This window comes from Schistocerca piceifrons, chromosome 6, assembly GCF_021461385.2.
Source record: "Schistocerca piceifrons isolate TAMUIC-IGC-003096 chromosome 6, iqSchPice1.1, whole genome shotgun sequence".
Taxonomy (NCBI): domain Eukaryota; kingdom Metazoa; phylum Arthropoda; class Insecta; order Orthoptera; family Acrididae; genus Schistocerca; species Schistocerca piceifrons.
In genome coordinates, this window is record NC_060143.1 from 459,412,761 (window position 1) to 459,435,169 (window position 22,409).

Consider the following 22,409-nt stretch of genomic DNA (forward strand, 5'->3'; position numbering starts at 1 on the left):
TGACTGAGTATAGCCGACACTGGTACAGAATATTTGCATAGCTTATGAAATTACTAGTTCGCGAAACAAAATGACAGCGTAATTGGAAATCGAAAGCAGGTGGTGACCAGGCACTTTTCAACGTAAAAGTGTTAGAAAACAAAGTAAAAATATTTTGTTTCAGTAAAAACAGTTATCGCAACACACAGTGGCTCATTAATGTTGCACATACCCAAGAGACAAGGTCTTGACTATGAAATATTCGTGTATCGAGTATTTCATTAGTCCAAAGCATTGTACACTACAGCAATCCTTAATTGAGTCAGTTACATTTCAGAGATTAGTCATTGTTCTATTTGGAGACACGACTAGACCTGACCCAACGATCCATCATTTTCTATGACTTTCTATGACAATGATAACGAATAGCCCGCATCTCGTGGTCGTGCGGTAGCATTCTCGCTTCCCACGCCCGGGTTCCCGGGTTCTATTCCCGGCGGGGTCAGGGATTTTCTCTGCCTCGTGATAGCTGGGTGTTGTGTGATGTCCTTAGGTTAGTTAGGTTTAAGTAGTTCTAAGTTCTAGGGGACTGATGACCATAGATGTTAAGTCCCATAGTGCTCAGAGCCATTTCAACCATTTCATTGATAACGAATAGTTGCTATTAGAAGTGTTTTATGTCAATAGAATTCATTCCCTTATCTCGAGGTAACTAGTTTTGGATTAGTGATTAAAATTCTTCTGAGTGTTATGCCGCGTCATTGCTAAAAAAACTAACAACAATAATAAACTAAAACCGACGTTTCGGCCGAATTGCAACGGCCTTCCTTTGGGCACCACTGGTTTTGCATGGGAATGGGTGCTTCTAGTTATTACAGACTTTCGATGTCTGACGTCACTGTTGTAAAACTTTTAATTGGACCTCTAATGTGATTGCGTAGTCATGACGTAAGGGAAGACGGAAGGAAAGAGGTTATTCGTGGATGTCTATGTGGTCAACGATTGGTAGCTGTCCGCCAGTCAGCGTTCGGCTTCTGGTCGGCAAGTTTTCCTCCTGGTGTGGGCGGAAGTGGACTGACAGTTGCTCTACAGCTGTTTGTGCAGATACGTCCGTGTCCCTTGTAGCTTCTGCCCCGCGACCGCTCGCAGCCCGTTGGACTGGGATGGCCGGCAGTCAGGACGCCGGGAGTTTGTAGTCATCTTCTCTGTTGATTTTGTCAGGCTGCTTAATAATTTCGATCGCCTCGCGTATTTTGCGTTCTCGCATCCACGATTCTTTCGCTAGTACTCGGGCTTCCTGGAACCTGATAAGTTGTCCACAGTCACGGTGGTGTTCCGCTATCGCCGATTTATTATGTTGTTGTAATCGTGCATAGCGTTCGTGTTCTGCTACTCGTAAGCTGGCAGGTCTCCCTGTTTATCCTATGTAGGTAGCTCCGCACTCGCACCGTAGTTTGTAAACACCTGCAGTGTTGAGATGGTTGACTACATCCTTGGTGGAACCTATCATTTCGTGGATCCAGTGACTGCTTCGAAAAATCGGTTTGAAACCTCGTCGGCGGAGGACGTTGCCTAGCCGTTCACTGACACCTTTTACATATGGTAAGTGTACCAGTGGAAGCTTCTCTTCTTTGCCTTCTTCTTGTGTTCTGCTCCCTTTGGTTTTAGCTACCTTTCTTATGATACTGTCATAATAGCCGTTGGCAGGAAACGTGTGTTGTAGCTCCTTTAATTCTTCTTTGATGTCATTTTCATCGCTTATCCGGTAGGCTCGGGCAGTTAATGTATGCAGAACAGAATACTTTCGAGCTGGGTGGTGGTGGCTCTCCGCGTGCAGGTACCGATTAGTTTGCGTTGGTTTCCGGTACACTTTGTGTCCCAGTTTACCTTCGGCAGCTCTGTATACTTCCACATCCAGAAATGGCAAGGTACCATTGTTTTCAGTCTCATGCGTGAACTTTATAATTTTGTGCAGGCTATTTAAGTGCTGGAGGAAGCAGTGACGTCAGACATCGATAGTCTGTAACAAATAGAAGCACCCATCTCCGTGCAAAACCAGTCGTGCCCTGAGGAAGGCCGTTGCAATTTGGCCGAAACGTCGGTTGTAGTTTATTATTGTTGTTAGTTTTTTAGCAATGACGCGGCATAACACCCAGAAGAATTTTAATCGGTATGACACTGGCCGCGGAAGCCTACGTTCTTATAATAGATTTGGATTCTCTACCGTCTGTACAACTTTGAACTTAAATGTCTTGTTTTCATGTGTGACCGTACGACAGCAGACGAGTGACGAAGTGTCGTTACCTTGTGTTGCAGCCTACGGGAACCTGGGCGCCGTGCTCAGCTCCCAGGGCCGGGTGGACGAGGCGGAGAAGGCCTTCCGGCTGGCCCTGCAGCATAGGCCCAACATGGCCGACGTCCACTACAACCTGTAAGTACCGCTGCAGCGTCATCCGGTAGCATCTTCGGTATGGCTGTACTCCATTGTCAAGTTTTCTAGATTCCAGTTGTGATTTTTCAACTGGAACTACGTCAACTTGTAAGGTGATTATTTTGAAGTTTACCAGCTTAATAAGTATTACATGCCGTTTCGAGATTGAAACCAGCTGACGTGAACTTCTTGTCACGATATTTATGTTGAGAACCAGACAGCCACATTCAGCTTTACGACTGCACATTGTCGAGTGAGGCTATGATGGTCTTGACGCAGTAAGAGCTTTATTGAACTCTGTGCCCATGTAACTTCTGACAGTGTCACAAACGGTCACAAAAGGACGCAATAGATTAGATGTTCTTCCTACTCCACAGATTCACAGCGAGGAGATTCACAACGATGTAGCAAAAGACTTAACCGTCACAATATCATGGTGGTGAGGTATTTCATGCCCACCATTCCACAGTATTGTAATCTATTCATGAACTTTACATTTTAAAATCTTGAAATAGACATTTATTCTTTTTAATGATATCGTATAACATATTCCGTAATTGTTTTGAATTTTTCAGTAAAACGTAACCCAGAAATTTAAGTCTTAGTAGCAAATGCAGCTTTTCGCGACACATGTCACGGTCATATTTTCAGGTTCAGGATCCTTCTTACACACCCATATACGCTTGAAGAGAGTGTTGTGTATGAAACTCAACGACAACTAACGAAATGTGTGTTTTCTAATTTCTGTTTTGTGTCCATAAAACACCCCTTCTCTCTGAGTACATATTACAGAAATTGCGTTGGTTCTGCCAAGAATGGACTAAAAGATATTTTCAGGTTCTGGACACTAGTTGTACATCTGTATCTATTTAAGTAGGACGTTGTTAATAAAAGCTAATAACAATAAACGAAATTTGCGACATTTTTAATTTTTTTGTGACGGACAAAACGTACGCTCCCTTTGGTAGTACGCTTGATGGAAAATAGTGTTACACGCATACTTTTGTATTACACATATTTTCATTTAAAAGGAATAACAAACTTATCAAAAATTTTAAATTCTTCTGGACCTGCATCGTTGTATATGTCTTGTTTAAGCCAAAACTCTGCTTTGTGTAGGAGTTGTTATTATTGTCACTTTATTTTCATTGCTTGTAGGCCTATATCGGCTCAAATGCCATTTTCAAGCACTCTCCAACATATAGTACGGTATTTAGAGCATATATATGTGAGTTTTCGTAATAAATAATTATTTTGTACATTTGGCGTACGACTTACATCCATAGTACGCTGTTGACGCTCTTGCTGTCAGATATCGTACTTGGTACGTTTCTAAGCAAAGCACAGGTGAAATTGTCACAAAATATGTAAATGTACGATACATTGAGGCGTAAATGATAATTCTTAGGATATGGCAGCAAAGTATATCCAAGGGAAAACCAGTTCACATCACTTCTTTATATTCATCACGTTACTTCACTGAAGATGTGCCGAAATCAGGTTCTCCGTAACAATCACATTATTTGATACTATTTTTACTATTTAGGGGGGAATGTTGTTCCTTGACTATAGTTCGCCTAGGAACATATGGTCTTTCTTGTTCATAGCCTAGTGACGAATTTTAGAATCCCTTGGGGGAATATGCCCTAGAGACTGCCATAAGAACAATCCGGTATTTTCTTATGTTTTTGTTGCTGTGGGGCATGATGTTGTGCTTTGTGCAGTGTTTGCAAATATTACTTCGACATATTTAAGTGCTCAGTTATGTTAAATCTATGTGGAGGATACTGTTAATTCTTCATCATCAGACTTTTATAGTGAGTAAAATTCTGTATATTTTTATCACTAGTTACATAACCTGTGGAAGGTTAAGCGATATATCGTCGTCGTGCGCTATATGGTACCTTGAAGAGGAAATTATGCCACCATGGAATATATGATAGTTCCAAACGAACAGAATTTCTTTAACCTCTTAATTTTACTAGCCTTGAAAATGAAAATATAATTGGTTTCCAGTTGCTTCCAATTCAAAATGAATTTAATCTGTAACTGATTTTCAATAACATCTCTATTTGATGTCTCTTATTGACCACAGTATTGTAATGCAACAATTAGATTATTAAATACACTAATGACAAGATTTTCTCGATTGCTGTGTTTCTAAATTTCATCAGACTATTTGTTCCTTTAAATACTTTTGTTCCCTGGAACATGTTGCACGTTTGTAAACACCTTATGTTGATTTTATCAGAAAGAGACTCCACTACTCAAAAATGAATGTACCACCATGTAAACATAGAATGAGAACATATACTCTAACACACCAAAAAACTACCCACCAGAAAAAAATTACTCGAATGGGAGGGAAATAAGTAGATCGGATATACATGTACAGACAAACAAAAAATTACAATTTCAGAAAAATAGGGTGATTTATTTAAGAGAAAGAGCTTCACAAATTGAGCAAGTCATTAACTCGTTGGTCCACCTGTGGCCATTATGCAAGCAGTTATCTGACTTGACACTGACAGAGTTGTGGGATGTGCTCCTGAGTGATAGCATGGCAAAGTCTAATTGGTGCGATAGTTCGTCAGAATCCAGAACTGGTTTGAGGACTCTGCCCATATTGCCTCACACATTCTCATTTGGGGAGAGGTAAGGTGACATTGCTGGCCAAGGAGTTCATGGCAAGCACGAAGACAGGCAGTAGAAGCACTCGCTGAGTGCGGGTGGGCATAACCTTGCTGAAATGTAAGCCCAGGATGGCTTCTCGTGAAGGGCAACAGAAGGGGGCTTGGAATGACGTCGATGTACCACTGTTATATAAGGGTGCCGCGGATGACAATCAAAGGGGTCCTGCTGTGGAAAGAAGTGGTACACCAGACCATCGCTACTGGTTGTTGGGCCATTTGGCGGGCAGCTGGCAGATTGGTATTGCACCGCTGTCTGGGGCATCTCCGGACGTTTCTTCCCTAGTCATCTGGATTCATTTCGAAGCGGGGCCGATCGTGCCAAGTGGCTCTGTTAATCAAGACTCGTATCTAGCCTATGTAGGCTCTACTATCAGTCACTGAGGTGCCGCAGTGGAAGACACTAGCCCCCAGTTCAAATCCATGTCTGACTATCCGTGATCTCTGTGCATTGGTTAAGGACAGTGCCGCGATACTGTCCTAAAGGAAACGGTAGCAATGTCGTTCCCCAATTCGACCTTCTGATACCTATCTAATGACGTCGAATGGGCGCTTCGGGCGCTTCACCGTAATCTTGCTAGTCTCGTTTCTTCCTGCATGACGTCATCAAGTTCTCAGTGCTGAGTCTTAATTTGTCTGCTGGGTGGAAAACTCTTCTGATTGAATCTTATGCGTGAGTATAGAAACCTTCCGGTAGATGTTCGTCTGTTTCAAATGGAATTAAATGCGGTTCTAGTCGAAGTGTCACTCGGTGGCTCAGTGATAACCAGTAAAACACCTCATATCAACATCAAGAATGTAATGAACATTGATTACAAAACACTCCACGCGTCAAGAAGGAAAATAATAACGTGGAATATACTCGTATTTTCCCATATGAACTCTACGTCATATACGATTGAGACGAATCAGTTATTGAACACAAGCAGCACTTAAAAAAAGATAGGGGAAAAATTCTAAACAGTAAGTGGAATATTGGTTCTGTTAATACACTTTAATAACAAGAAGAAAAATGTAAATGAACACAACAAATTGCTTACCCATGGCACGAAGAAAACTTTCATTTCATGCAGAAGTACTACTTCAATTCCCTAGTTTCCAATACAGGAATAAGATTCTATTTTTAAGTTTTTAGGAAGTAAAATATTATGTCGATCTTAAAAAAATTTGTTCCCACTGAAGAAGATGCAAGTTTTGGTTTTAAGAGGAAGAAGGAGTATTTCAGCCAGTTTCAAAGTGGATAATTTCGTTTTGTACAATTTTTGTAACAGTCGTAGTTGATAATACTTTTAATATTAGACTTGAGATAAAAAGTTAAGGTAAAATGAAATATCAACAAATAATTATTTATGTAGTTAACCCAGAGTGTAACTATTTAAATTTAAAATTCCTAAAACTATACCTGAATTTTAAATATGTCAATACATGTCACTTGCTTATTCAGGTACAATTTTAACAATTTCAAATTTTAAGTATTTTTATCTTATTATCAATAGAAATGCAGTGGTACCCGAAATAAAAGCAACAAACTGAACTTTCTAGAAGCTGCGTTTATTTTGCCACAAAACGGTAGATGTAGGCCATAGTAGAGTAGAAACAATGTAACGAATACAGAACGTAAACAACTACAATACGCATAACGCTAGACAAAAACTTTCATCCTTTTTTTTCCAACTTAACGAATTTACACACATGTTCTGACAACTGGTTAATGTGCTCAGTATCGGGTGTGACCACCTCTGGCAACAATAGAGGCCTAACAACGACGGGGAATGTTTTGAATGATGCCATTAATCTCACGTTGAGGCAATAACGCCCGTTCTTCCTGCAAAGCTGCTCGCAAGTTTTGGAGAGTGACTGGTGGATGCGGACGTGATGCAACCCGTATCCCGAGCGCATTCCATACGTGCTCTGTGGGAATCAAATCGGGAAAGCGATCAGGCCACGCCGTGCATGCAATATCTTTCGTTTCCAAGAAAATATCGACAACCCGTGCTCTATGGGGTCGAGCAGTATCGTTCATCAGTACGAGGTCTGGGTCCACACCTCCTCGCAACAGCCGCACATTAGGTCCCAAGATGTCGTCACGATACTTGACAGCGATTAAGGATACAGGGCACTTTTCCGGCACAATATTATGTAAAAATCAACACTTATTTTTTCAGGCACTGTTTATAATATATATGTTTTACAGATTTTTTGTTGATATCTTGTAATGGAGCAAACTTTCAAAACGAATTGGAAGTATTTTGAATGTGTTTTCAACCTGCTTAGTACTATTAAAAAAAATTATACGGAAACTAATGCATTTTTTTTCCAAACTGCTTCCGCAAATGGAAGTGCCATTAAATCCAATTTTATACATTTGCGGGAGACCAAAGTTTTACCAGATAAGCATGACATGATGGCTGAAGTACTAGACCTATTTAATTATACCTATTATGTATATTACAAGGATAAAAGAATCACATCTTACTTTTTTAATTTTATGATTTTTTCCTAATAAAAGTGTTATTTTTCTATAATTTAGTTGATTCTGCAATAAAGCTTAGGTCTACTACGTACGTGTGGACTATTGCAAGTTACAGAAAAAATTACAACAATGCTTTACAAACTTTAGGAAATATTTGTAGCTGAATTCTGAACAATACAAATTGCGGGAAATAGCAAATGAAGATATGAGTCCAATTAAACTGTGCCTCAGAACATTCCTGAAGCATAGTCTTAATCCTACAGCATTCCTTCATCTTCAAGCTTCCTCTTGGCAATCCTTTTGGCACTTCGTGCCTCTTTGGTAACTTGAAGAGCGAATCTTTTAGCTTCATGCACCCGTTGTCTGCCACAAGCAAGCAACTGATCTTCCATATTAGAGCCACATTTTATGTCTAAAGGACTTCCAACCTTCCTATCACTCCATTATTGGAACATATTACTGCGTCTAGTACACCAACTTTTAATGTATTTAATCCTACAAAAGCATTCTTGGGTAATCTTTCCCATATGAAATGGTTGAAACTTTCATTTGTATTCTCCCCCATGAAGACATTTACTAAGCAAAACAGGGTCACTTAGGTATCTAAAAATTGGTTTTATTTCATTCATAACAGGCTCAGAAAGAGAATGATTATGATGGTATATCTGACCACTTTCTTTTGCTTTTTGGTAACCACACCAAGAATCTGCTCCTTTAGGGTTAAGTCCGTGAACAGGGTGGTCATCTGTGGACAACTGATGAAAGTAGGTGACCCATACATCTTTTCCCATTCCTGTAACATCATTCAGAGGTGTAATTCGTCTAATAGCCAATCCATAACAACTCTGAAGAAGGTCTATTTCAGTTCTGTCAATCTGCATCGGCCAGACAGATTTTCCATCGGATAGCAACTTTCCTTTCATTTCTCTTCGTAGCTTCCCCAACCTAGTGCCAATCCTCTTTTGCACATGTCCACAAGTCTCCAGCTTTTTCATCAAGGTATCACCAGAAACACTGAACTCATTAATTTTATTGAAAGCTTTAGAATCCCCATCGCCTAGGCACTTCGTATATCCAACTTGGTATAGTTCGTATTTATTGCGCACTAAAGAATATGTACTTCCACAAATACATGTAGCAGTCGGGCCACAAACATTGAGTAACATGTGAATGAACTGCTTCAGTGAGACAAAAGTAAATTCTAGCAAAGAGATCATTTACGGTCACTAGAAACCTGCACTATTTTAATATATACAATGTATCATACGTACAATCGCTGGAAAGTTCACAGCTCTTTTCGAAATAATACTGGTTCGTGTAACAGAAATAAAGGGGGCGTGGCGGCATACATGACCATAACTTTACAATTTGGTATATACTGGTCATTTTTCATTTGAAAACCAAAAATGTATATATCAGTGTATATACAGAATTTAATAAAGTAGTAGAAAATTTCGATTTTTCTATCATTTATAAGTATCCTATATTCGCCTTGTGGATTCATCCAAACAATTTCATGGAGAAGGTATTCAACGGGTCAACATAATCCCTGCCGACACCATTAGGGATCCTCCTCGATATTTTTCTGTTACCACAATGTTTGTATCCATAAACCGTGTTCATCGTTCTCTCCAGATGCGAATCCATTGAGAATCACTCTAGAGACTAAATCGGGACTAAACTGTGAAAAGAGAATTGGCCCACCGTTTCACCGACCAGGTGGCATGGTGACTGCTCCACTATAGACGTTCCCATCTGTGAAGAAACTCTAGAGGTAAAGAGACAGCAGCCCTCTAACAATGAAGACCACTTTGCTGAAGCCTTCTGTACACCGTTTGTCTCGATGCGAGATGTCCAATGTATGCTGCGAGATCAGATGCCAGTTGCCTTGCAGCACTATCGTGGTACCGTCGTGCGCTTATAGCCAAATAATGGTCCTCTCTCTCTGATATCACACACGGTCGGCTCTGCCCTGGTCTTCCGGATACTGTTTCGGTATCTACAAACTGTCGCTATTTCCGAGAAGCAACAGAACGATTCACATTAAGTCGTCGGGCAACATTAGCTTGGGACTGTCCTGCTTCCTTTCTTCCTACGGTCCTTCACCGCAGAGGGTCTGGTACGCGTATTCTCCATGCCATACTGCACCATCTGTAACTGTGTATGTGGACTATCCCACAAACACTACCCCGTTTGGTAGCTGCCCTGACGTCATCGTTGGCGTGGTTGTCCATTGACTGGAATGTCATCGTCCTAGCAGAACACGATCATACGGACATCTGTTGACAGTTTGTCAGATTATATCGTGAATTAGACGCAGGACGGGAAAATAGTTGTTTGTTGCTTTAATTTTGGACACCCAGTCAAGTTATTTATTGATGCTCTATTTTTAGATTTGTAATTAATTGTTAAATGTGATGGTAGAAAGTTACGTGTGTCTATTTGCAAACAAGACTGTTAAAATAAAGCTTTTATAATATTTATGCAGTTTCAGTGTCTGACGTGATAAATGTGCTGCCTATTATTGAGATTTTAGTTATTTCAGGAAAATAGAAACATACTTGAAGTAAGCTAGCTGAACAGTGCATAATCTTGAAAGCGCCCACATGATCTGAAAGAAGTGGTGTGACTCACACACACACACACACACACACACACACACACACACACACACACTCAGTACCAACAACAACAAAAGTGGTAGTAAATTGACAGACAAGGAATCCAAAAATCTCAGGATCCACCCTCGATGTGACTATCATGTTTCTTTGAACCTTTTCACATCTTTCACTTCTGGCAGTGTTCCTTATTGTGAAAACTGCAGAGTTGTACAATGGTTCGACATCCATCTCAGACTGTATCCCAATGTAACTGACTGTAAGTAGGCAGACACTGCCAGTTCTGGCTCAACAGTTGTTGATATCAGCATCAGCATTCCATCAATCACTCACATCGGTAAGAGCATCCCTGAGATCACAATATCAGTGGAATTTTTCCTGGAATTCTCTTTCCCTCCCTTAATTTCGTGGAATTTCCTCCCCATTCCCCTTCCCCCTTCACCTGTGGTCAGTGGCGTTATATGTCTGTGCCCCCATCATCATGCTCTCAGCCACCCACTGTGGGGTTCTGGGGCAACTGCGTTTGAGCCACCGGCATGCAAGATCAGTCTTCCACCCCTCAAGGAGCTGTAATTTTTACAATGCTTTTTGCATATCATGTTGTTGATAGGGTGAAGGGGCCCCACTTCTTTTGTGAAATATGTTTTCCATTCTACCTCAATGGTCTGAAGTGAGAGGATTAGGATGTGTGTATTTGGTGTAGTTTTTATTATTATTAAAACTGTAATAGTTTCATTATTTGCTGTAATGAGAAGCTGAATTAAAAATTATAACTTTTATTATTATTCCAACTATGTGTGTTTCATCATTTGCTGTAGTGGGAAGCCGAAATAAGTGTGGCGAGGTAATTTACTTCGACAGTATCTAATAATTACATCATAGCATAGTCTCAAAAGGCAGAAAATGTTAGTTGATCAGCAGCAAATCTGGAAACTGGGAAAATGTGAGGCAACTGGTAGTATTGGTTATATAGCTGGAAAACTTGTAGGACACCAAATCTAGAAATTTGCCAACTGGATATACAGTTGGAAATAGGTGGGAAGCCAAATCCAGAAATGGATAAAATAGGCCATAAAACTGGGAAATATCTAGGATGCAAAATCAAGAAATCGGCAAACTGGCTGGAAAATTTGCAAAACAATAGGATGTCAAACACAGAAATTAGTAAATTTGGCCAATTGGTATGCTGAAATATCCAGAAATTGGAAAATTGACTGTAAAATTTGTATATTAGTAGGACACAAAAGTCGAAAATTGGCAGGATAGGCCATGATACAGAAGTATTAGCCAAAAGTAACTGAACGATTCGACGCAGATGTGTATGTGCTTGCTGCGTAAATGTGTTCATTTTTGCAGAAAAAGATGTGTGCAATGGAAATGTGTATTTACATAGCTGGCAGATATACAGAAAAATAAAGTGTTCAATTCTTTTTGGCTAGTGCATCTGCGTTTTGGCCTGTCCTACTAATTTTGCCATTGGCGGCCGAGGACTTCCGGCATAAGAAGTCAGCCTCATTCTGCCAACGGCCTTGTCAAAGAGAGTGGAGGAGCGGGTAGAGGTTCAGGGCACTCTCTTGTCCTAGGGGTGGGAAATTGCCCCTAAAGGCGGAAGAATCAGCAATGATCAACGACATGAGAATGCAGAAGGCAATGGAAACCACTGCATTAAAGACACGTAACGTGTATCCACATGTCGGACATGTGGCCTGTAATTGAAGAAGTGTCATGATGATCTCTCCATTGGCGAAAGATTCCGGAATAGTCCCCCATTCGGATCTCCGGGAGGGGACTGCCAAGGGGGAGGTTACTATGAGAAAAAGATTGAATAATCAACGAAAGGATAACGTTCTACGAGTCGGGGCGTGGAATGTCAAAAGCTTGAACGTGGTAGGGAAACGAGAAAATATGAAAAGGGAAATTCAAAGGCTCAATCTAGATATAGTAGGGGTAAGTGAAGTGGAAGGAAGACAAGGATTTCTAGTCAGATGAGTATCGGGTAATATCAACAGTAGCAGAAAATGGTATAACAGGTGTAGGCTTCGTTATGAATAGGAAGGTAGGGCAGAGGGTGTGTTACTGTGAACAGTTCAGTGACCGGGTTGTTCTAATCAGAATCGACAGCAGACCAACACCGACAACGATAGTTCAGGTATACATGCCGACGTCGCAAGCTGAAGATGAACAGATAGAGAAAGTGTATGAGGATATTGAAAGGATAATGCACTGTGTAAAGGGGGACGAAAATCTAATAGTCATGGGCGACTGGAATGCAGTTGTAGGGGAAGGAGTAGAAGAAAAGGTTACAGGAGAATATGGGCTTGGGACAAGGAATGAAAGAGGTGAAAGACTAATTGAGTTCTGTAACAACTTTCAGCTAGTAATAGCGAATACCCTGTTCAAGAATAACAAGAGGAGAAGGTATACTTGGAAAAGGCCGGGAGATACGGGAAGATTTCAATTAGATTACATCATGGTCAGACAGAGGTTCCGAAATCAGATACTGGATTGTAAGGCGTACCCAGGAGCAGATACAGACTCAGATCACAATATAGTAGTGATGAAGAGTAGGCTGAAGTTCAAGACATTAGTCAGGAAGAATCAATACGCAAAGAAGTGGGATACGGAAGTACTAAGGAATGAGGAATGAGGAGATACGTTTGAAGTTCTCTAACGCTATACATACAGCAATAAGGAATAGCGCAGTAGGCAGTACAGTTGAAGAGGAATGGACATCTCTAAAAAGGGCCATCACAGAAGTTGGGAAGGAAAACATAGGTACAAAGAAGGTAGCTGCGAAGAAACCATGGGTAACAGAAGAAATACTTCAGTTGATTGACGAAAGGAGGAAGTACAAACATGTTCCGGGAAAATCAGGAATACAGAAATACAAGTCGCTGAGGAATGAATTAAATAGGAAGTGCAGGGAAGCTAAGACGAAATGGCTGCAGGAAAAATGTGAAGACATCGAAAAAGATATGATTGTCGGAAGGACAGACTCAGCATACAGGAAAGTCAAAACAACCTTTGGTGACATTAAAAGCAACGGTGGTAACATTAAGAGTGCAACGGGAATTTCACTGTTAAATGCAGAGGAGAGAGCAGATAGGTGGAAAGAATACATTGAAAGCCTCTATGAGGGTGAAGATTTGTCTGATGTGATAGAAGAAGAAACAGGAGTCGATTTAGAAGAGATAGGGGACCCAGTATTAGAATCGGAATTTAAAAGAGCTTGGAGGACTTACGGTCAAATAAGGCAGAAGGGATAGATAACATTCCATCAGAATTTCTAAAATCATTGGGGGAAGTGGCAACAAAACGACTATTCACGTTGGTGTGTAGAATATATGAGTCTGGCGACATACCATCTGACTTTCGGAAAAGCATCATCCACACAATTACGAAGACGGCAAGAGCTGACAAGTGCGAGAATTATCGCACAATCAGCTTAACAGCTCATGCATCGAAGCTGCTTACAAGAATAATATACAGAAGAATGGAAAAGAAAACTGACAATGCGCTAGGTGGCGATCAGTTTGGCTTTAGGAAAAGTAAATGGACGAGAGAGGCAATTCTGACGTTACGGCTAATAATGGAAGCAAGGCTAAAGAAAAATCAAGACACTTTCATAGGATTTGTTGACCTGGAAAAAGCGTTCGACAATATAAAATGGTGCAAGCTGTTCGAGATTCTGAAAAAAGTAGGGGTAAGCTATAGGGAGAGATGGGTCATATACAATATGTACAACAACCAAGAGGAAATAATAAGAGTGGACGATCAAGAACGAAGTGCTCGTATTAAGAAGGGTGTAAGACAAGGCTGTAGCCTTTCGCCGCTACACATCAATCTGTACATCGAGGAAGCAATGATGGAAATAAAAGATAGGTTCAGGAGTGGAATTAAAATACAAGGTGAAAGGATATCAATGATACGATTCGCTGATGACATTGCTATCCTGAGTGAAGGTGAAGAAGAATTAAATGATCTGCTGAACGGAATGAACAGTCTAATGAGTACACAGTATGGTTTGAAAGTAAATCGGAGAAAGACGAAGGTAATGAGAAGTAGTAGAAATGAGAACAGCGAGAAACTTAACATCAGGATTGATGGTCACGAAGTCAATGAAGTTAAGGAATTCTGTTACCTAGGCAGTAAAATTACCAATGATGGACGGAGCAAGGAGGACATCAAAAGCAGACTCGCTATGGCAAAAAAGGCATTTCTGGCCAAGAGAAGTCTACTAATATCAAATACCGGCCTTAATTTGAGGAAGAAATTTCTGAGGATGTACGTCTGGAGTACAGCATTGTATGGTAGTGAAACATGGACTGTGGGAAAACCGGAACAGAAGAGAATCGAAGCATTTGAGATGTGGTGCTATAGAAGAATGTTTAAAATTAGGTGGACTGATAAGGTAAGGAATGAGGAGGTTCTATGCAGAATCAGAGAGGAAAGGAATATGTGGAAAACACTGATAAGGAGAAGGAAAAGGTTGATAGGACATCTGTTAAGACATGAGGGAATGACTTCCATAGTACTAGAGGGAGCTGTAGAAGAGAAAAACTGTAGAGGAAGACAGAGATTGGAATACGTCAAGCGAATAATTTAGGACGTAGGTTGCAAGTGCTACTCTCAGATGAAGAGGTTAGCACAGGAAAGGAATTCGTGGCGGGCCGCATCAAACCAGTCAGTAGACTGATGACCAAAAAAAAAAACTAATTTTGCCAATTTATGTATTTGGTGTCTTACCAACTTGCAAATTTTAGAGCTAGTTTGCCAATTTCTGAATTCGATGTAGTATGTATTTGCCAATGGTAAAATATTTGTTTTGCATTTCAGCAATATGTCAGTTTTAGAGCCAGTTTCTAGATTTGGAATCCTACCAATTTGCAACTTATATGGCCTATTTTACCAGTTTCTGGATTTGACATCCTATCAGTTTCCCAATTATACGTCCAATTTGCCAGTTTGTAGATTTAGTGTCCTACCAATTTTCAATTTTGCAGCCAGTTTTAGTGACTTGCGCGAGTTGGGATCCTACCAATTTGTCAGTTGTACTGCCAGTAAGATCAATTTCCCAGCTATATACAAATATCTGGATTTGGTGCCACTGAGCAAATGTTTTGAATCATTTTACAGACTACCCAATGATATCATTTTATAATGTGAGACTTCCTTATGTGTAGTTTTAACTCTCCTCCTCGCTACAGCGAATGATGAAACTCACGTAAATGGAATAATAATGAAAATTAATTTGTTATAACAAGACTTCTTCCTTTAAACAACATAAAGTGCAGACAGCATATGATGGCACTCATGCAGTTGAATTACAATTAAATTTTCTCGAAGGGAAGGAGGGGAGGAGCTGAGCTTGCAATGCCATGGGTTGAAACGTCTATGCCCCAGGGCCCCAAATCGATTAGCTGAGAGTATGATGATGTCGACACACACGCACGCGCACACACACACATTATATATATATGGCCACAGATGAACGGCGGAATAGGGATGGAGCTCCATGTTACAGAGGGGGGGAGGGAATTCTTGGAAAAAAATCCGCTGACATTGTGATTCCAAGAATGCTGATAATGAAATCATGGCTGCAGGAATTTTGATGCTAACAAAAGCAGCTTTGGACCCAGATCCAGCAATGCCCACGTACTGGTGTGTAAAAGGTAAGAGTGTGCCATCTCGAATAATACCACACGTAGTGTTAGACCAGCCTGCGGGTTACCGACAGCTTTCCTTTACTTCACCATACTTTATTGCTGTCCTAGTGCATTTGGTTTCATATCTAGATTGAGACTCGCTGTATTAAGTTAGCCATCCATTGTTGGTCTGTATCACAGGCAAACAGTACAGTGTCATAAGAGAAACAAGGGAAGTTCAAGTATGATCCACAAAAACGTATACCTTCTGCCCTTATCCTGTAGGGAATATCTGTGATAACTGTCTGTCTCATCTTTCAGTTCTAATTTCCTCCGTATCTTGATGAAATCTAATAGAAGCAGTAACATGGTATATGTATATCTGGTACGTTGACTAATACGTTGACTAATTTCTTGTTTTCGCACGGCAACAGGGCATCTGATAACGCTCGCACTTTTTAGATCTTACTGCGTCACATCTCCTTATTTCAGTACGACAAAGTTTTTCCGTCCCCCCACCACCCCACCCCACCCACCCACCTGGCCCATTTCCCTCCACAAAACCACTCCCATCGATTCTTTGTAGAACCGGACTCCTACATTACAACACCATAACACCATATCTCATGAACTATCTGTCGTTCAAGAACATAAGTACAGTCGACGGTATATGTTGATACTGTCCGCAAATGTGTTGCGAATAGAAATAGTAGTTAAGAAATTATAAATTAGAACGTCAAGCCTGATGCTGAAATCTTACTGCATGAACAGCTAAAATGTTGTAGAGATTAACTTTTCTCGTTTCATTATTTTGTTGGGGGTGTCACCGACCAAAGGTTTCGAAAAACTTGGAAGTTTTGTGTAAACTTTGTTGAACGTTGCTAAGTGCTCTCATTCTGAAATACTGCATGAATATGGTCTGGGTAATTTGCTCACCGTTACTATCACGGCATCAAGATATATACATAGTTTCCAAAATTAACGCTTGTCTTACTGTGTTGAAGTTTTGCTTGAGATTATACCTCTTAATGGGTAGATTAAGGCAGCCTTTTTGATTTTTAACTTTGGTCAATAATTAAATTTGTGTAGCAGTCTTCTTTTGAAAACCAATTTATTTGACAAGATCAGTATATTAACATAGTCAGTGGCTTGATATTTTCGGCAGTATGTATTGTCGTCCTGCGTCTATAAAAGCAGGCAGTGGTAGTTACATCATACAATGCTTACACTACTCTATCACATGAAACTGTGTTAACATAGCGATATTGGCAAATAAATTGATTCTCAAAAGAAGATTACAATACAGAATTATAAATCTCCTTCTGCACTGAATTATTATGTTACGTAAGCATAATAGTTTTACACACTGAAATCCAAATTTTTGGTGGCAAACTGCCACAATACTTTGTGATAGTAGCTGTTACGTATGCTGGTATGTGATGTAAATACAACTGAAAAAGAAGGCTGTAGGCTGTGACCACTGAAAGACAGTATCACAGGTTGCCCGCAAAAACTGCATATTGAGACTGTCTAAGTGTTTTTCATTGTAATTTATCGACGTCATGACGGAGGTACGGTTCTCTGAAACTCATACGGAAAGAATAATGTATGGGATTTTATATCCGGCCGTTGTGGCCGTGCGGTTCCAGGCGCTTCAGTCTGCTGACTTAGAATTCATTCGTACTTCATGTAGTACGAAAATTTGTTATTTCCTGTCCAATATATTGCTAAACTAGAGAGCATAGTGTCACAGTAAGTTTCTACAATGAAATTTGTTACCGTAGTGAAGAATACGCTCGTTACTTTCTGATCTATAACGAGTACTACTTTAGGAACTCGTCGGAGCCACATTCATGGTACCCATGAACTAAGCTTGTTCTCCCAATAGAACACTCGCTGAAATGATATTCAATACAGCAGCATATGTGAAACTTCAGCCGGCCTGGGTGGCCGAGCGGTTCTAGGCGCTACAGTCTGGAACCGTGCGACCGCTACGGTCGCAGGTTCGAATCCTGCCTCGGGCAGTTCTAAGTTCTAGGGGACTGAGGACCCCAGATGTTAAGTCCCATAGTGCTCAGAGCCATTTGAACCATTTTTGAATTTGCTATAGTAATTTATATTATGTAATTGTGAGTTACATACATGGCTACAAGTCTGAGTAGCGTCACACCGTATTTTAATGCCGTAGACTCCAGTAACATCTCACCCAAGTTCCTACAGCTTATAGCTGCGCGTCTTGAGAACACGCTCGATAGAATTGTAGCCGTTGAGGTGATAACGTATGATCCTTGAATATTACGTTAGAATCTAGATGTCAGTCCGACAGCGCAGTGTAACTTGTGCACACAATGCTAGGAGCTACGTCTCGGCCCGCTGGAGCTGCTGGAGAGCTGCCACGAAGCGCTGGAACTGCAAACAGTGGGCAGTGGCAGGGCGGGCCTGGACAATGGCCATTAGAGTAATGAGGAGCGGGTAAACAGGACGAGCGGCGGCTCGGAGAGCGACTCCCCTCAGGTCTCACGGGGTGCCCGCTCTCTGCCTATTGCCAGGCATTCGCAGATGCGCATTCCGGGTATCAAAGCAGTAGTGAACGACCGAAATAGGCGATCTGTCCATTTTTGGAGCCTATAATAATTGTAAGACTTGTATATGTCTAATGTCTATTGTCAAACTACAATTTATGAAAGATGTTTATATTTTATTAATAGGATTAAGTAGGAATAATTAACATTTGTCATGTTGGAAATAATTTTGGTAGCAGGGAATGTCTGCACCAAAGTATTGTTGGCAAGAGAGACCACAAATTGATATAATTTTAAAAAGGGCGGGAGAGACCGCGTATGGATACATTTTAAGGAAAGAGCGGGAAAGACCGCACATTGATACATTTTGTAATGGTAGTAGGAATGTCTGCACCAGAAAGCATTGTTGGCAGGAGAGACCGCACTTTAGCGTTCGTAGGAAGTCAGTAGTAAGAGAGATGCGAAGCGGGTCGGTAGCAGGTCTGAAGCGAGAGGTTGAGAGGAGCCGTGTGCCTGCCAGCCACCAGCTATGATTTACAAGAGATTATAAACGGATGTACAGAGACATCAACTAACTATTATCATAAGAGGAACTAACATTATTGAATTATTTTCTTTGCGAAACTCAAGACTACTGAAGGTATGTTTGCGCAATGGTAGTTGTAAGATTATTGTAAGAAGTAAGTCCCATTTGAACGTTTGTAAAATGATTTCATTATCAACAGTAAATATTTGAAGCGCTTTCAGAATATAATTAATTTTTTCCAGCAATGTTGCATTACTGATTATAATCCATCCCAGAAACCGTCAACGTAAAACTTTGCAAAAGTTTTATTGTTGTCAAGAAAGAGTGTAACTATGAATTTCGCAACTTCAGTCAAATTAATTACAGAATAACGTCAGCTTTGCTGTTAAAGAATAACGTCAGCTTTGGTAATAAATACAGCCACTTACTATGACAGCCCACCAGCAGCTAATGGAGTATGGAAACCAGAGTATGTATATTCATGTCGCAGTTCGATTTAGCAGTCAGGTGGCGATCCAGTAACAGTAGAAAAGGTAAGGAACAGTTGTGGGTTATTGCGGGTAACGACTGAGGGCCACGACGACGACACATTCTCTGTTTCGTGGAAATAATCAGAAAATCACTTTTAATAAGCAGCAATTCAATTTATATGCAAAGATTGAGAAAGTGAAAAATTTTTAAAGGGAAGATTTCATTTTTTATTACTAATAAAGAGATAGAAATCCTAAGGGAAGGTTATATAGGTTATTGTAGAAGGGAAAGTTGACGTAACACAAAATAGATATAAAGGAGACGGGAAGGTTTCACAATTCCAAACCCTAATTCGTCGCAGAAGTACCAGAAAAAACACATGTCACAAGATACAGCGAAACATGAATTGAATTCAATAACTGCAGAGCATAACACAGTTCGTTAATCGTTTTAAAAGCGGGAAAAAGTAAAAGAAACTCTAGCGGGATACTGAGCCCTTAATGTGACAGGTCGGCTATGAGTATCTTCACCAGCACCAGATGCAGCAGCTCTATGACGCTAGGGGCGTATGTCCACCCAGTGAAGATAGCGGTGAAATACCTTGGCCTGTGTGTCGCCTTTAAACTGCGATGGGTAGCACAAATAAATGAAGTAGTAATAAGGCATGAGAGAAATGATAACGTGCTAAGAATGGCAGCAGGCGTAACATGAACGTTTATTCTGGCCTAGTATGGTCGCATATGGACTATGAAAGTTCAGTATGTTATCAAAAGTATCCGGACACCTGGCTGAAAATGACTTATCGGTTCGTGGTGCCCTCCATTGATAACGCTTGAATTCAAAATTGAGTTGGCCCACCCTTAGCCTTGATGACAGCTTCCGCTCTCACAGGCCTACGTTCAGTCAGGTACTGGAGGTTTGTTGGGGAATGCCAGCCCATTCTTCACTTAGTGTTGCACTGAGGAGAGGTATCGATGTGGGTTGGTGAGGCTTGGCATGAAGTCGGCGTTCTAAGACCTCCCAAAGGTGTTCTACAGGATTCAGGACAGGACTCTGTGCGGGCCAGTTCATTACAGAGATCTTATTGTCGTGTAACCACTCGGCCATAAGGCGTGTATTATCAGCAGGGGGTCCATCGTGTTGAAAGATGCAATCGCCATCCCCGAATTGCTCTTCAACAGTCGGAAGCAAGAACGTGCAGAAAACATCAATGTAGTCATGTGCTGTGATAGCGCCACGCAAAACTACAAGGGGTGCAAGCCCCCTCCGTGAAAAACATGACCACACCATAACACCACCTTCTCCGAATTCTACTGTTGGCACTACACACGCTGGCAGATGTTTACCGGACATTCACCATACCCACACCCTGCCATCGGATCGCCACGTTGTGTTCCGTGATTCGTCACTAGCCGGCCTGTGTGGCCGAGCGGTTCTAGGCGCTTCAGTCTGGAACCGCGCCACCGCTACGGTCGCAGGTTCGAATCCTGCCTCGGGCATGGATGTGTGTGATGTCCTTAGGTTAGTTAGGTTTAAGTAGTTCTAAGTTCTAGGGGACTGATGACCTCTGCTGTTAAGTCCCATAGTGATCAGAGCCATTTGAACCATTTTATTCGTCACTCCACACATCGTTTTTCCACTGTTTAACAGTCCAATGTTTACGCTCATTACACCAAGCGAGGCGTCGTTTGGTATTTGCCGGTGTGATGTGTGGCTCATGAGCAGCTACTCAACCATGAAATGCAAGTTTTCTCACCTCCCGCCTAACTGTCATAGTACTTGAAGTGGATCTCGATGCAGTTCGGAATTCCTGTGTGATGGTGTGCACAGATGTCTGCCTATTACACAATACGACCCTGTTCGACTGTCGGCGGTCTCTGTCAATCAAAAGACGAAGTCAGCCTCTACGCTTTTGTGCTGTATGTGACCCTTCGCAAACAGGCGTATGACAAGTGACACGCAATCAACAAATGAAGATTTTCAGTTCTTCATGTAAGTGCATTTGGTGTCCCTTATTCTTTCTATGTAAGATATGAAGATCAGTCACAATATCATGGAATGGGTGGCCTGTGTCTTTTATGTGGGTAGATATAGCTGATCTATTGTAATTGTTAGTGTGGTAAACATTTATGTGTTCATTATATCTTGTTTGGAAGTCTCTCTCAGTTTGGCTTATATAGAGGGATCTGCAGGTGTTACATACCATTTTATAGATGCCCGATTGTGAGTGTATATCCGTCTGTGTGTATATATTGTGTCTCTGTCTGTGCTGTAGTTTGTTGTGTGTTGTAAAGGCAATGTTAGTGTCGTGTGGTCTGAGAATGTTTGCTATTTTGTATGAGAGTTTGCCTGTGAAAGGTATACAAGTCGTGGGTTTCTTTTTCATTTCATATATGGAAGGTGGTTTATTATTGTTTCTCCTTTTTTGCGTAAGGTTATCAACTAATATCTGTGGATCCCTCTACATAGGCCAAACTGGGAGAGACTTCCAAACAAGATATAATGAACACACAAATGCTTATCACACTAACAACTACAATAGATCAGCTATAGCCACCCACATAAAAGACACAGGCCACCCATTCCATGATATTGCGAATGATCTTCATATATTACATAAAAATAATAAGGGACACCAAATAGACTTATATAAAGAATTGGACATCTTCATTCATGGCACAGCACATGGGGATTAATTATTAAATGATAAGATTGAAAGTAATAGTGTGAACTTCTTCAAAACCTTCTCTAACATTGAATGTTTATTTCATTGGCAGAATAGTTGTCATTAAGTATCCATGTAACATTCTCCATATTGCCAAGACATGTAGATAAATGTCCTTATCTTCACTACAGGTACATATTATTGCATTTGAAATTGTAGGTAGTTTAGCTTAGATTTTATAACTCTCTGGAAAGATGTGAACAGTCTTTGAAATTGTAAGAAGTTTATCTTGAATTTTAAAACTCTTTGGAAAGATGTAAACAGATGTTTGTGAAAATGCTAAGTTGTGACTTACCTGTTATTGTGCTCTGTGTGCCAGAAAATGAAAT

The 22,409-nt window shown here is 40.7% G+C and overlaps 1 long non-coding RNA gene across 1 annotated transcript in view; it reads left to right on the forward strand.

Annotated features, from left to right (window-relative positions):
* Positions 1–2,294: 2,294 nt before the first annotated feature.
* The window catches only part of LOC124802907, a 164,337-nt gene continuing 144,222 nt past the window's right edge, over positions 2,295–22,409 (forward strand). The window contains exon 1 of the long non-coding RNA XR_007017163.1: positions 2,295–2,410. This is a non-coding gene — a long non-coding RNA (uncharacterized LOC124802907). The remainder of the gene's footprint in view (positions 2,411–22,409) is intronic.